This window comes from Curcuma longa, chromosome 13, assembly GCF_044706935.1.
Source record: "Curcuma longa cultivar G26 ecotype Majalengka, Jawa Barat chromosome 13, ITB_CL_G26_1.1, whole genome shotgun sequence".
Taxonomy (NCBI): Eukaryota; Viridiplantae; Streptophyta; class Magnoliopsida; order Zingiberales; family Zingiberaceae; genus Curcuma; species Curcuma longa.
Window position 1 is genome coordinate 8,495,375 of NC_133873.1, and position 14,337 is coordinate 8,509,711.

Genomic DNA, 14,337 nt, shown 5'->3' on the forward strand with positions numbered 1-14,337 from the left:
TAACTAGGGTTTATCGATTTCGGATTATCAGATGTGGATTAAATATGTAGAATCTATTAGCCTGATTTGTTATTATTTATGGGTTGATAATGGATCAGATTTCTATATATAAGGTTTGGTCCCTGAGAGTTTAGGGTTTAGGGTTTAACTGACATCTTATCTTCGTTCCCCATTGATGAAAGTTTTGCGGCGTTGTCACCCTAATTCTTTTGGAAGATTATCCTCTTGCTTCCGCTTCATCTTCTTCCACAGGGATTGAGCAATTGACATTATAGTATAAGGACAATGACTCTCTAATCAGGTTACTTGTCATTATTTATGTATTTTTAATACATTGTGTCATGTTAATCGTTAAAATTGGATCTATATTCTTGTATTTTCAATTATCCGAGTTCTTATAAGGTTTATAGAATTAATGTGGTGTAGGATTTACAAGTTCTATCAATTAGTATCATAGCCTTATTTTGTTTCATCGTATTTCATGATTTCTAAGGTTTACAAAATAACAATCAGGAAAATCTCTGAGTCATCCTTTTTCTCTTTTTCGGTTCAATCAAAGTACGTAGAGAACTTATGAATTCCACTTCTCCTTTTTTGAGTAGCGACCTGTGGGAATCCTCTTTTCCTTTTGTGGAGCCCTTTTCTACTTTCATGGTGCTCTACATGAATCCGGACTTCGGAGATTGATTCCCCAATCCAAATGCGGATCCACAATTTTTTTTCTTTTTCTCATCAAATGTGGAATGGAGAAACCAAAAGAAAAAAAATGGGGCATGGAACATGGGAAAGCTAAAAGAAAAAAATGGTGTGTGGTGCGTGCAATTCTCTCACGTTTTTTTCTTTTGGCTAAAAAAAGACAAGTCCCATGGAAAATTGATCATCATCGTTATTAGCAAGTTTGTCGCAGATGAGCGTTTGCTTCAAGATGACATCAAGTGATTGACAACCCTAAATTGACAAAATAAAATTTGATTATATAATCAATTTAGTGAATCAATTGGTGAATTTAAATGATCGATTGGTGACCACCAATCGATTACTATGAATCAATAATCGATTGATGAGTTAGATGTCAAACACATAAAAGTTTGTAATCGATTAGCAAGATTGATTGGTTGACACCAATCGATTGACACTCATCATCAATTGATTGATGATCTTAAAGTCGCATATAGTAGGCTTTCAAATCAATTGAGGTAATTGATTGAGTGATACCAATCGATTGTCATATGGTATCAATCGATTGATAAGTCTAATGTTTTAAGTTATTAAGGTTGATCAAGTGCTTATCTGTTATGGTTAAAGTTCTTAGGGTCTTCTTGGGTCTATCTACACATGTGTTACTAAATTGAACTATTATGTCGGTCCAAAGGAAGACACATTAGATAGGTTTAGTGCATTTTGTGTCGGTAGACATATATCTATGCTAAAAGTAATTGGCCCAAAGAAAAATTACTTTTATATCAAATATATGTTCAAGGTAACTTACAACTATAGAATAAATTTATTTTATTCAAATCATACACAAAATATATCGACCAAAAGGAAGGCATATTGCATGGCTGATTAAGGTTGATGTAAGTTATGAACCAATATATAACTCATATAAAGTGTCGAATTATACGCATAATGGGTCAACCCAAAAGAAAACTCATTATGTGGCCAACTAAAATTTGAGTTATATTAGAGAGTACCACTAACAAATTATATTTTAGTTCAAATAATAAAATACAATGTTGTATTTGGTATCTCATAAAGAGCCTATTTATATGATTTATTTGTATATTTTATTATCTATACTTATATATGTTCTGGGAATTAATTAAATCGTGAGCTTACATTATTTTCTCTCTTTTATTATTTCAGTGCAATCAGTAATTACAAGTCTTAATAACATCTCCACTTTAACTGATTCTAATTTTGCTGAATGGAAAGAGTAGGTTATCATAGTCTTAGGCTGCATGGACTTAGACTATATATTGAGATATGATCGCTCTGCACCCTTGACTAGTGCTAGCACCATAGAGCAGATGACTAAATTTGAAAAATGAGAGCAATCAAACCGTATGTGTCTAAGTATCATGAAACTTTCCATATCAACACCAATTAAAGGCTCTATTACTGAAGGAGAAGATGCTAGAAGTTTTTTTAGCCAATTAACAGAACATTTTGTTGCAAATGAAAAGGTCGAGACTACCACACTTCATTCGAAGTTGGTAACTATGCGGTATAACAACAAACGAAATATCAAGGAGTATATTATGGAGATGTCTAATATCACCACAAGTTTGAAAGCACTCAAACTCGAAATGTCTGAGTCTATGTTAGTGCATTTCATCTTATTGTATTTGTCTGCACAGTTCACTACCTTTAAGATTTCATATAATATTCAAAAGGATAAATGGACATTAAATGAGCTTATAGCTCAATGTGTGTAAGAAGAGGAGAGACTAAGGCGTGAGACCTGAAAGTGCTCACTTAGCATCTGGTTCCCAAGGTTCGAGCAAGAAATGAAAAATGATCAATAACAAAGGAAAGGGAAAGCAAACTGCATATTTTGGGAGTTTTAAGGAGCCAAGAAATAAGATAAGGAGCTCACTTGTTACTTCTGCAAGAAGAAAGGTCATATAAAGAAAGACTATCCCAAATATGCCAAATGACATATAAAGAAAGGTAAAAGTTAGTTTAGAAGTCAATTTGGCTATTGTACCCTCTAACACTTGATGGATAGATATCGGTGTTACTACTCACATAAGTATCACTATGCAGGATTGTCTCAGGAGCCGTTTTTCACTTGATGGTGAAAGATGCATATATATGGGAAATGGAAGAAAGGCTAAAGTCGAATCGATTGGTGTTTTTAGGCTTTGTTTAGGAACTAATGTCTATTTAGATTTAGAAAATATATTTATTGTACTATCTTTTCGATGAAATTTAATTTTAATTTCTTATTTGGATAAATCAGGTTATTCTTGTTCATTTGGAAATGAAATTTTTAGTATTTTATATAATTCAATGTTGGTTGGTAATGGTTCCTTGATTGATAAGCTTTATAAATTAAACACCATAACTCCTATGGTTGACAATATGACATATATCCAGATAACGCCTAGAAAGGTTAATGTCACATAGAATTCTTGATTCCCTTGACATGTAGACTTTGATGTCTGCATTGAGTGTGTTAAGGGGAAAACAACTAACAAAAGAAATAAGAGGGCAAGTCGTTGTAGTGATATTTTAGAGCTAATACATACAGACATTTGTGGACCATTTACTAAGACATCTTGGAATGGATACACATATTTTATTAGTTTCATAGACAATTACTCTCGATTCGGCTATCTGTATCTCATTCATGAGAAGTCGCAATCTTTAAACATGTTTAAAATTTTCAAAGTCAAAGTTGAAAATCAATTAGGTAATAAAATTAAAGTTGTCTGATCCGATCGTAGAGGTGAATATTATGATCGATATGATGGATCAGATGAATAATGTCCATGACCTTTTACAAATTACCTTGTTGAATGTGAGATTGTACCTCAGTATACCATATTTAGTACTTCTAGTCAAAATGGTGTAGCTGTGTGATGCAATCGTACCCTAAAAGATATGGTAAGAAGTATGATGACTTTCACTTCATTATCTGAATCTTTGTGGGATAAGACACTAAAGACTGCGGTTTACCGACTTAACAGAGTACCAAGTAAGGCAGTAACTAAAATCTCATTCGAGATGTGGATGGCTAGGAAGCCTAGTATTAGGCATTTATACGTCTAGGGTTGTCCAACTGAGACTAGGCCTTACAAGCTTAATGAAAAGAAACTGGACTCAAGAACTGTGAGTTGTAATTTTGTGGGTTACTCTGAAAAATCTAGAGGGTATAAATTTTATGATCCCTCTAACAGATCTTTCTTTAAAATGGAAAACATTAAATTCATTGAGGACGGTGGGAGTGATAAAGTTAGGAAAATATTTTTTAAGGAAAGTGTAAATAATCCTCCTATGGTCATTATTAGTGCAATCAGTAGCAGTATGGTTACTATACCGCACATCGTGGATATTGCACATCAGAGAGAGTAGTGAACCAAGATATTCCCATGACATCTCTAATACAGTTGCAGGGTCCCTCCACTCAAAGTGAGATATTATGCATATTGATGAGCAAGTACCTCAACTACCTCAAGAACAAGTGTCTTTAAGGAAATCTATGAGGGAACGGAGATCCATGATTTCTCGTGATTATGTTTATCTCCAATAACATGAGTTTGACATTGTGTTGGAAAGTGATTCTGTATCTTTCCAAGAAGTCAAATGATGCTCTAATCCTAAAAGGTGGATTAACGCCATGTAAGAAGAGTTGAAGTCTATAGCAGACAATGACGTTTGAGAACTTGTCGAATTGACCGAAGGTATGAAATCCATTGATCGTAAATGGATATTTAAAATCAAGTGGGATTCAAGAGGCAATGTCAAAAAGTATAAGGTTCGTCTTGTTGCCAAGGAATTCACTCAAAAGGAATACCTTGATTACAAGGAGACTTTCTCACCTATGTCGACAAAGACTCTCTTAGGGTAATCATAACACTTATAATTTATTTTGATTTCGAGCTACATCAGATGGATATAAAGACTGCATTTCTCAATGAAGACATTGCTGAGAAGTTTATATATATGGTGCAACTGAAGAACTTTGAGTCGAAGATTTAAAGCACCTAGTATATAAATTAAAGAAGTCCATTTATGGTTTAAAATATACATCCCTTCAATGGTACTAAAAATTTAATCAAATGGCAATCTCATTTGGATTTAGAGGAAACACTGTTGATCAGTGCATATATGTCAAGTTCAGTGGAAGCAAGTTTATTATACTTGTCCTGTATGTGAATGATATATTGCTTATGAGCAATAATAAGAGTCTATGATTGTAACACCCCCCCCCCCTTCCTACATATAGGGGATGCTACTTACTTTAGCATTATTAATCTAATGATAGAAATTATTATCCATGATTTTATTTAAAACATCCTGAAGAATTTCATAAACTTCCAAGGGTATTCAAAGACTAAGTTACTATTCTTAATTAACAGAAAATTGTTCAAACTAAAAAAAGATGCGGAAGCAAATTAATATAAAAGACATAATCAATACTAAGCATGGTTATTTATTTATTTATTCTAATCCGCGGTTCCGCCGCCACACACATCGAACACTGCTCCTGCTGCCTCTCGTCGCTTAAAGCTTTTCTTTACCTTTATCTGCAGTATAAGGAATGCAACTATAAGCAAAGCTTAGTAAGTACACACCTAATCTCACAAAACAACGAAAATCATTGCATGCATTCTTTTGGAATTAAACAGGAAAGGACTTGTAATTATAAAGACATGTACTTAAGCAGAAACTACCTGAACATAGAAATACTTGTATTGCATAGAAAATTTCTAAACTTCTTTATATTTGAAAATTCATACATTTGAAAATAAGTAAACATACTTAAACATACTTATGGGCCCTGGCGGAGTATCAATGCGCGCATCTCTGATAGAACTCGGGGTAGCTAGCCACCGAATGCTACCAGAGGACTTATCTTATCAGGCGACTTTTGGCCTGGAATTCCTTTCCTTATGGGCGAACCTTTGGCCCGGAATTCATTGTGGGTGAACCTTTGGCCCGATACTCGCCTCTTAAAAGTAAAATGCATTTCTTTACATATCATAAAGTTCTTATACTTTTACTTACTATATCTTTGTCCTTTCATCAATCATTTATCATGCTTTACTTCCATCCTAAATAGGAAGAATAATTTACATATTCATGGTTAAATCCTAAATCATGCTATGGAAAGAACATATATATATTCCTATTTTAACATGAATCATACTAGAGGAAGAACACATAAATACATTCACGTCTAACATAAATCATGTCATGGAAAGAGCATACATATAAATACATTCATGTTTAACAGAAATCATGTCATGGAAAACTTAACATAACCATGCGAAAGAACAATACGAAAACAACTTATACTGCAGGTGAGATGTACTTACCTTCTGCGCTAATTTCCTTACAATTCTTCCGTTAGAGAAGAAGATCTTCTCGGCGATTTTCTTATATCTACGCGTTCTTGTCGCGGAGAGGAGCGTCCTTGTAGAGGAAGTTCTCCAGAAGTCTTCCTTGTAATCCTAGGGGAGAGGTTTGAGGGAAAGAGGGCGACGACGTTCTGGGCGAGAGGTGAGGGAAGAGTTTTCGAAGATAATCAAAACCCTCTCCTATGCCTCCTATTTATATTAAGTGATTCCTAGACCTAACTCGCCGATAAATAAAATCTGGTTCCTTCTTTTTCGGAACAGATCTGTTGGCCTTTTGGTTATTGAAGATATTTTAAGAGTTGCAGATTCCTATAGGTTGCGGGTTAAAATTTCGCCTCAGACACTTTCTTCCTATTTATTTTTGCTATTTCCGCTAATCCAAAAATTTCAGAAAAATATTCTAAAATTCTAGAAAAACATAGAATATTTTTAAACTAATTTTCGAGAAATTTTCAGGAAATCCCGCCTCGGACTTAAGAAATTCCAAGACCTAATCTCGCCTATAAAGGGTATAATTATAATCGATTCCTTATCTATTCACAAAACATCTGCTGCATTCTTGGCTAGCTGAAATGAGTTAGGGTGCCCTTTGGTTAGAGGTCTGTGGTTTGAATCTTGCCTCGGTCTTTTTTTGTGGCGATTTTGATTCTTTTTGTAAAAATACTAAACAACCTCCAAAAATTACATAAAAATACTCTAAAAATTTCTAAAAATCTTTAGAATATTTCTATGACATTTCTTAATATTTTTAAGCACTTTAAGGACTCGGAATAAGGGAATTTGGGATGTTACAATGATATAAAACCAAATTATTTCTATCCAGTCATTTTGAAATGAAAGATCTTGGTGAAACATCGTTTGTATTAGGCATACAGATATATCGTGATCATTCAAGAGGCATTCTTAGACTTTCACAAGAAAGTCTATATTGAAAAGGTGCTTATATGGTATGACATGAAAAATTGTGCACCTTGTGACACACCAGTATCTAGAGGTGACAGATTCAGCCTGTAACAGTATCCACGGTTTAAACTTGAAAGAAAGAAGATAGACCAATTCCCTTATACGTCAACTGTGGGAAGTCTCATGTATACACAAGTATGTAATGACTAGATATATCATTCATAGAGAAATGTTAGATAGATATGTAAGTAATCTAGGACCATCACACTAGAAAACGGTAAAAAGAGTGATTCGATATTTGCAAAGAACTAAAGGATATATGCTCACGTATCGGAGGTCAGATCACTTGGAGGTGATTGAATATTCAGACTCTGATTTTGCTGGATGCTTGGATAGCAGGAGGTCTACTTCAAGCTATATTTTCATGCTCACTGGAGGGACTATATCTTGGAAGAGCACCAAGCAGACGCTAGTAACCACTTCTACTATGGAGGCAGAGTTGATAGCATGCTACGAAACATCCAATCATGAGAATTTGACTGTGAAATTTCATCACAGCGTTACATATTATTGATGGTATTGACAGACCATTGAGGATCAACTGTGATAATAAAGCCACAGAACTTTATGCCAAGAACAATCAGTAGTTCGTTGAAGTCCAAGCACATCGACATCAAATTTCTAGTGATTAAAGAAAGAGTTCAGAGTCGTAAAGTGATGATAGAGCACATCAGTACAGATTCCATATTGGTAGATCCACTCATCAAGGGCTTGGTGCCTAAGGATTTCATGCACATTGTGGATATGAGAAGTTCTTCTTATGAAAGAAGAATTCATCTAGTAGGAGTCTATATACATTTTATTGCTCTATATTTGTTAATAAAGATAAATATTTTATTTTGACTATTGTACGTACTTAGTTTAAAATATTAATGGGTATTTATATGTTTGTTTAACACTTTAAAATAAAGTATCATGATTTGCTACTGCAGTTTAACAATTTGGTGTTTGTAAATATAATACAGATTTCTTTAGGAATCATAAGACTTTGATCATGATTTGCTGTTACAGTTTAGCATAAAGTATTTACAAATATGATCAAATCCTTTTAGGTCATTTAGGACCAATTAAAAATTGACATGTATTAATCACATTTTATGTAATTTTATACTACATATCCACATCTTGATCTATGTCATTAATGACATTGATATTGTGATTATTGTTGGGGTTTGTTATAGGTATATATAGTAGCTATGATCTTTTTAGTCCTATACTAATGAAGTTAATAAACCAGATTATTTACATGAGTATTTTATACCCACATAGTTTGATATCAACTAAAGTATAGTCGTATATCATATACACATCACATGTAGCCCAAGTAAAAGATTGTTAGATTAATCTCTTAAGATGAGTTTAATTGTAATTTATATATGCAGATACGAATCGAACTCATTTAAGTGATCTAACTAAGGTTTATTGGGTTTCAGATTATCAGATGTGGATTAAATATGTAGAACCCGTTAGTCTGATCCGTTATTATCTATGGCTGATAACGGATTGAATTTCTATATATAGAGTTTGATCCCTGAGGTTTAGGGTTTAACTGACATCTTGCCTTCGTTCCTCATTGACGAAGGTTTTGCGGCGCCATCACCTAATTTTCTTGGAAGATCATCCTCTTACTTCCGCTTCATCTTCTTCCACAGGGATTGATAAGTTGATGTTGTAGGATAAGGACAATGACTCTCCGATCAAATTCCTTATCGGTATTTATGTATTTTTAATACATTGTGCCATGTTAATCATGAAATTAAATTTATATTTTTATATTTTTAATTATATGAGTTCTTATAAGGTTTATAGAATTAATCTGGTGACTCCCAAGCATCTTGACTCAGGCAATGCTTACTTGACTCCCCAAGCTCTCCTATTTGAGTTAGTATTCTCAAAAACCTCGCTCTCTTAGCAAACTAGATAAGTTTGTAGTTCAATTTTTATAATTTTATTTGTAATATTTTGTATTTGCTTGATCCAATATATATACATATATGTTGGTTATGAGTTGAGAACGAAAATTGTACGCTATCAGGTTAAATCTTTCGTTGTTTCTCGATAGTTCAATGGTAGAGTAGTCGATTATTAACTATTGATCATAGATTTGAATTCTACTTAAGGAGATTTAATTCATTTTTAATATATTTTTTTATAATGCAATCATGTATCGAATCTCAATAGATTAGTTGAGAATCACAAGAAGCCAATGAAGAAGCCATCTATCCCATTGTCGATAGAAGTCATGGGCGATTGTGAAAGAAGACGCTAAAGATTTTCTCCTCCACCCTTTCATAAGTTGTAGCATCTTCAAAGCTAAAGAGTGTTAAAGAATACGACGATAGCTCTTTGGGGTGGGTCGACGTTAATAAGCTCATTCATCTACAAAGGCCCAATAATGAATAATATTTATAGTCGTCAGTCAATTTGAGTTAGGCCCGCCTGGTTAATCTGCCCCGTCAAATAATTTAGACAGGTTGGATTGAAATTTTATCAACTCATTTTAAAATGGATTCAGATGGGTTGACCCGTCTAGGCCCGCGATCGTGGGTTGGCCCGCGACCGTGTGGGTTGGCCCGCGGGTTAAGAAAATTTATTTATTTATTTTAAATTTTAAAATTAAAGTATAAAACTCAATAAATTAGTGAATTTGATCCGTCTAAATTATAATTCAAGTTTAAAAATTACAACTCAAGTTTAAAAATTTCAACTTGATCAATTTAAACTATAATCTAAATTTAAAATTTTAATATTTTAAATATTTTTTGACAGATCCATAGGTTGGTCCGCCTAATTTGTAATCCGCCTTGGGTTGAATTCGATTGGAGATTTTCTAACCTGTCAAGTTGGTGGGTGCTCCGCTATGGATTGGCTCATCTCACTATAGATTGATCCGTTTGACAGCTCTAATAATTATCTTATACATTCATACTTTTTTATATCACTTAGACACCAAGATCTAATGGGGTTTTTCGTGTCCCCGGGGCAATGGTGCAACGGTAGGACATCCGGATTGTAACTCAGGGACCCGCGGTTCGATCCCCAGCTATGACGTATTTGCAGGAATTTTCCTCCAAATGGGGAACGCAATCAAAGGATGCTGGGCATCTGGATTGGCCGCGTTTGTGCTGGTCGGTGGGAAACTTCTGTGGGACTGGGCTGGCCACCCCAGAGATATGACTACTGGGATTATCATTTTTTTTTCTAATGGGGTTTTTCGTGCTTCAGATTTTTGACAATTGGCTTGAATCCAAACCCGAGTCATGGACCGGTACACTTCTCCTCCAAGAAACTCACTTTGGGCCGGCCTATTTAAACAGCCCACCTTAACCCAGTTTCCTGCCCCTGCTTCGATCTGCTCAGGCGGTTTGCTTCTACTAGGGTTATTCCATCCGAGGAGCTCGAGGCGGATCTCTAAAATGGCGGAGGACGCGAACCGGATGGTAGGACGCATGATTTCATCTCCCTCCCACTTGTTTGTTTTTTATGCTACCCGAGAATCGTGTTACTTGGTCGGCCTTCATCTCGATCGGGTCTCGAAGTGCGATTCATACTGTTAAAGAGCGAGCTTGGCTTTGTGGTTCCACCATAGAGCCGTTTGATTGAGGAAAACGGAAGTTAAAGCAGGTGAATCTTATATTCTTTCACCATGTCACGGTTGAATCTGGTTTGTTTAGGAAATTTGAACTTCTGCTGCTCTCTGTAGCTTAGCTTGATAGGTCTAGTTCTGAATGCTGAATTTTAAGTGATAGGTTAGATTTGGAATGAAGAAGACCAATTTTTTTTTGCGGCCTTACACTGCTGTATGGAATTGGACCAGGGGGGAGGGGGTTCTTTGTGAGGGTTGTGCATTGTAAAAGAATGATTATCTCATGAGTATATAGATAACGATAGTAGCAAAAAATCAGTTAGAAGCCGCTCTTTGGATTTTTCAATAGGTCAATCAATGTTAGGCGATTGAACATTTGGAAGTGGATAAAATTAAGTTTTTTTGCTTCTGTTTATTGGAATAATTCATAGTACAAACAGGTTGTTAAAGGAAACTGTCATTGCTTTGATGATTTGGAGCTGCATTCTTTAGTGAAAGTATGGTATGAACAATTATGGAACTTAGAACCAATTCACAAATGCAATTATCGATTGGAGCACCGACATAAATTGAAGTTATGTGATAAATGCTCATTTGATGAATTAGTTTTCCTTCATAAATTTATAATATCACTGCAATCCTTTTGGTGATAATAATATTAAAAGTGGATAATAATATTTTGTGTTTCTATCTAATATGTATGTCTATCTCTTCTTTTAGGTACAAAATCAGATGCAAACTGAAGAAGGTGAAAATAAAATAAAATTTATTTAAATATAGATAATGATATAATAAGAGATAGAGTCTAATAACGAGGATTCAAATAGTCGATCCCATCTAGTGGGTTATGACTTGATTGTTGTTGTTGTTGTTATTGTCTTTTGTAGTAGTTATTGGTTGAATAATATCTAGGGTTGTAAACGAGTCAAGCTGAGTCAAATTTTGTGGCCTTCAAGCTTGTTTGATAAGATAATCAAGTCAAGTCGAAGCAAGCCTAAAATAAACTAAGTTGTTGAAATAGTTGTTCAAGTTTGGCTTGATTTCTTTTACGAGTTTCAGCTTGGTTTAAATTTAGCTTAATCTTGGTTCATTTATATATTATCAAACTCTTAATTCAAACTTGTTTGATTTGTTATTGAACTTGATAATATAAATTGATTTGTTTATTTTAAAAGTTTCTTTGTTTATTTTAAAAGTTTCTTTGTTTATTTATCATGTTGATAAGAATTTTATTAATGAATATAATTTACAAATTTTGTTTGTGAACATTGTTCATCAATATTGTTTATGAACAGTTCGCAATCTTTGTTCATGAATATTTACAAGTTAAACACATATGTGTTCAAATTTGTTCATGAGCTATTAAGTTTGTTCATTTAATTTACCTTGTGTGTATTTGAATGAACATAAATAAGCTTTTACTAAGTCGAACACTAAGTTTGCTCACGAACATGTAGTTCATTTATAGCCTCAATAATAACTTTCTATTACATATTTTTGATTTTTTTTAGTCAAAGTTTAGATTATGCTAGATGTATTGAAGATGTTAATTGAAGGATATATAGTGTACTAAATTTATTAGTTAAGCTAGATGTTGAGTTCGGTGGAGCCCAATGATTCTTGACTTGACTCAACTCAACTGTCATGGGCTGGCCGCAATATGGTTGGGCATGAGGTGTATCGGGTCTAGGTCTCGTCTTCCCGAGTCAGGAAGCAACCCAAGTGGTTTGAGTCTTGTTTACATTTATTCTCAACTCTCGAGTAGAGTAGTGTGATTGGCTTAGTTTGGTTCAAGACAATTACAGGTGGTGGAAAGACTCACTGCACCTGCTCTATCCAAGTTACTCTTTCAACTATAAATGGGCATTGTGCAATGTCCTCATGCCACGTGTTGTCACGTTGTTGGCCCATATGTAGGAACTCATTAAATCTACCACTCGAGTATCAACTCGGATACGCCCGTGGGACGTCATCTACTTGTTCTAGAAGCTTATAGAAGAGTCTCCCACATGCTCCATTCATAATGTTGTTTCTTTGTACATCTAATATTCTTTCTGCAACAGTCTGGAAGATTATTAGCTTTGTATAATCATATAAAACATGCCTCATGAATTCATGAACATGTTAATGCTTTATTGGTTTACAGAATTCATGTGGATATTGTGACATGGTTTGGTTTCCTAATGTATAAACATGTGAAGTTTATTTTGTTCTCATGGCAGATGAGTAAAATATTTTTCTTAGAGAACTCTTAGTGGCTAAAATTTATCGAACTTAAGTTAATAATAGCTTAGCCTGTAAACTAGTTCTTAATTGTTCAAGCCAAATTCATTTGTGAAGATTTTATATAATTGTGTGTATGTTGCTATACGTGTTCATTGTTTAATATAAACATTGAATTAAAATAAAGTTTACTGCATTAGTAAGGGTATGATGTAGTGTTAAAGTATTACAATAGGAGAATAGGTAAATTAGGGAGAAGATTGTCGATCTTCATTATTTTTAAAAAAGTTAGCTATTATTTAATAGAAAGTCTTTTTTTAAATAATAATAATAATAATTTTGTCATTGCATTACAGTAGATAAACAAAAAAGTTACTAAAAATTCTAAAATTTCACTCTGCCTTCTCAACTTTGCCTAAACTAGCCTTTTGGTTTTAAAAAAATTACAATTTGGCCCTCATAATTTGTCGAACCATATCAAATGTTCTCTCATTTTAAGTCAATGATCTAGATAAAGTCAAACCCTTAGTATTTTGCCTCCCTAGTTTATTGAAGGTCAACTTGTCATCGAGAAAAATTATTATTTTTAAATTCTAAGAGACAAATTTAAAAGTTAAATTATTATTATTATTATTATTATTATTATTATTATTATTATTATTATTATTATTATTACTATCTAAAAATGTCAAATCATGTTCATGGATGGTGAGAATTGATGTGTCGACACAAGAACATTGAACCTTCTCTGGTCCTCAAAACACATACTCCATCATAATCTCTATCCCTGTCTAAACCCAACCTCTCCTTTTTCTTCATTAGGGGATTTTTTTTTCACTTTGCCCCTTCATGATTTTTTCCCAATTTGCATCATAATTTATTTTGCGATAACATGGCCTTAATACCTAACTCGATCCCTTGATATTAAGAAGTCCAACCTAGTCTCTTATTTGAATAGCTTAATAAATGACATTTTATGTGATGTTTTTTACACTCGTATGTTATGAAATCTATCTATTTCACACATACGATATAATAGTCAAATTGTCTCATTATTCTGCTAAGTTATTTTTAATCAATTAACAAATATCTAAAACTTTATTTACCCTCGGGTATATAAGTCGGCCATCATTTGGTAGAAGAAAATTAATAAATTTAATTATTTTTTTAATGTATAAAAAAACAAATTGAGAGAAATCATTTTAGGGGTTAAGTGATGTATACTACTACTATGAAAGTCTTTAGATTGTGTAAAACAAATTTGTAAAATTAAATTGGAAAAAACTTTATAAAATCAAACTTTAGATTATGTTATTTTGAATTGAGTAGAATTAGAATGATGTAGCAAACGAATTTGGGCACATTAGTCAATTGCTTCATTGGCCATCTCTCTATTTAATATATATAGTTATTTATTTAAAAAACCTAATAGTTGACTATTAGTTTTGTTCCCACAATGGACCGAGTGATTGACAC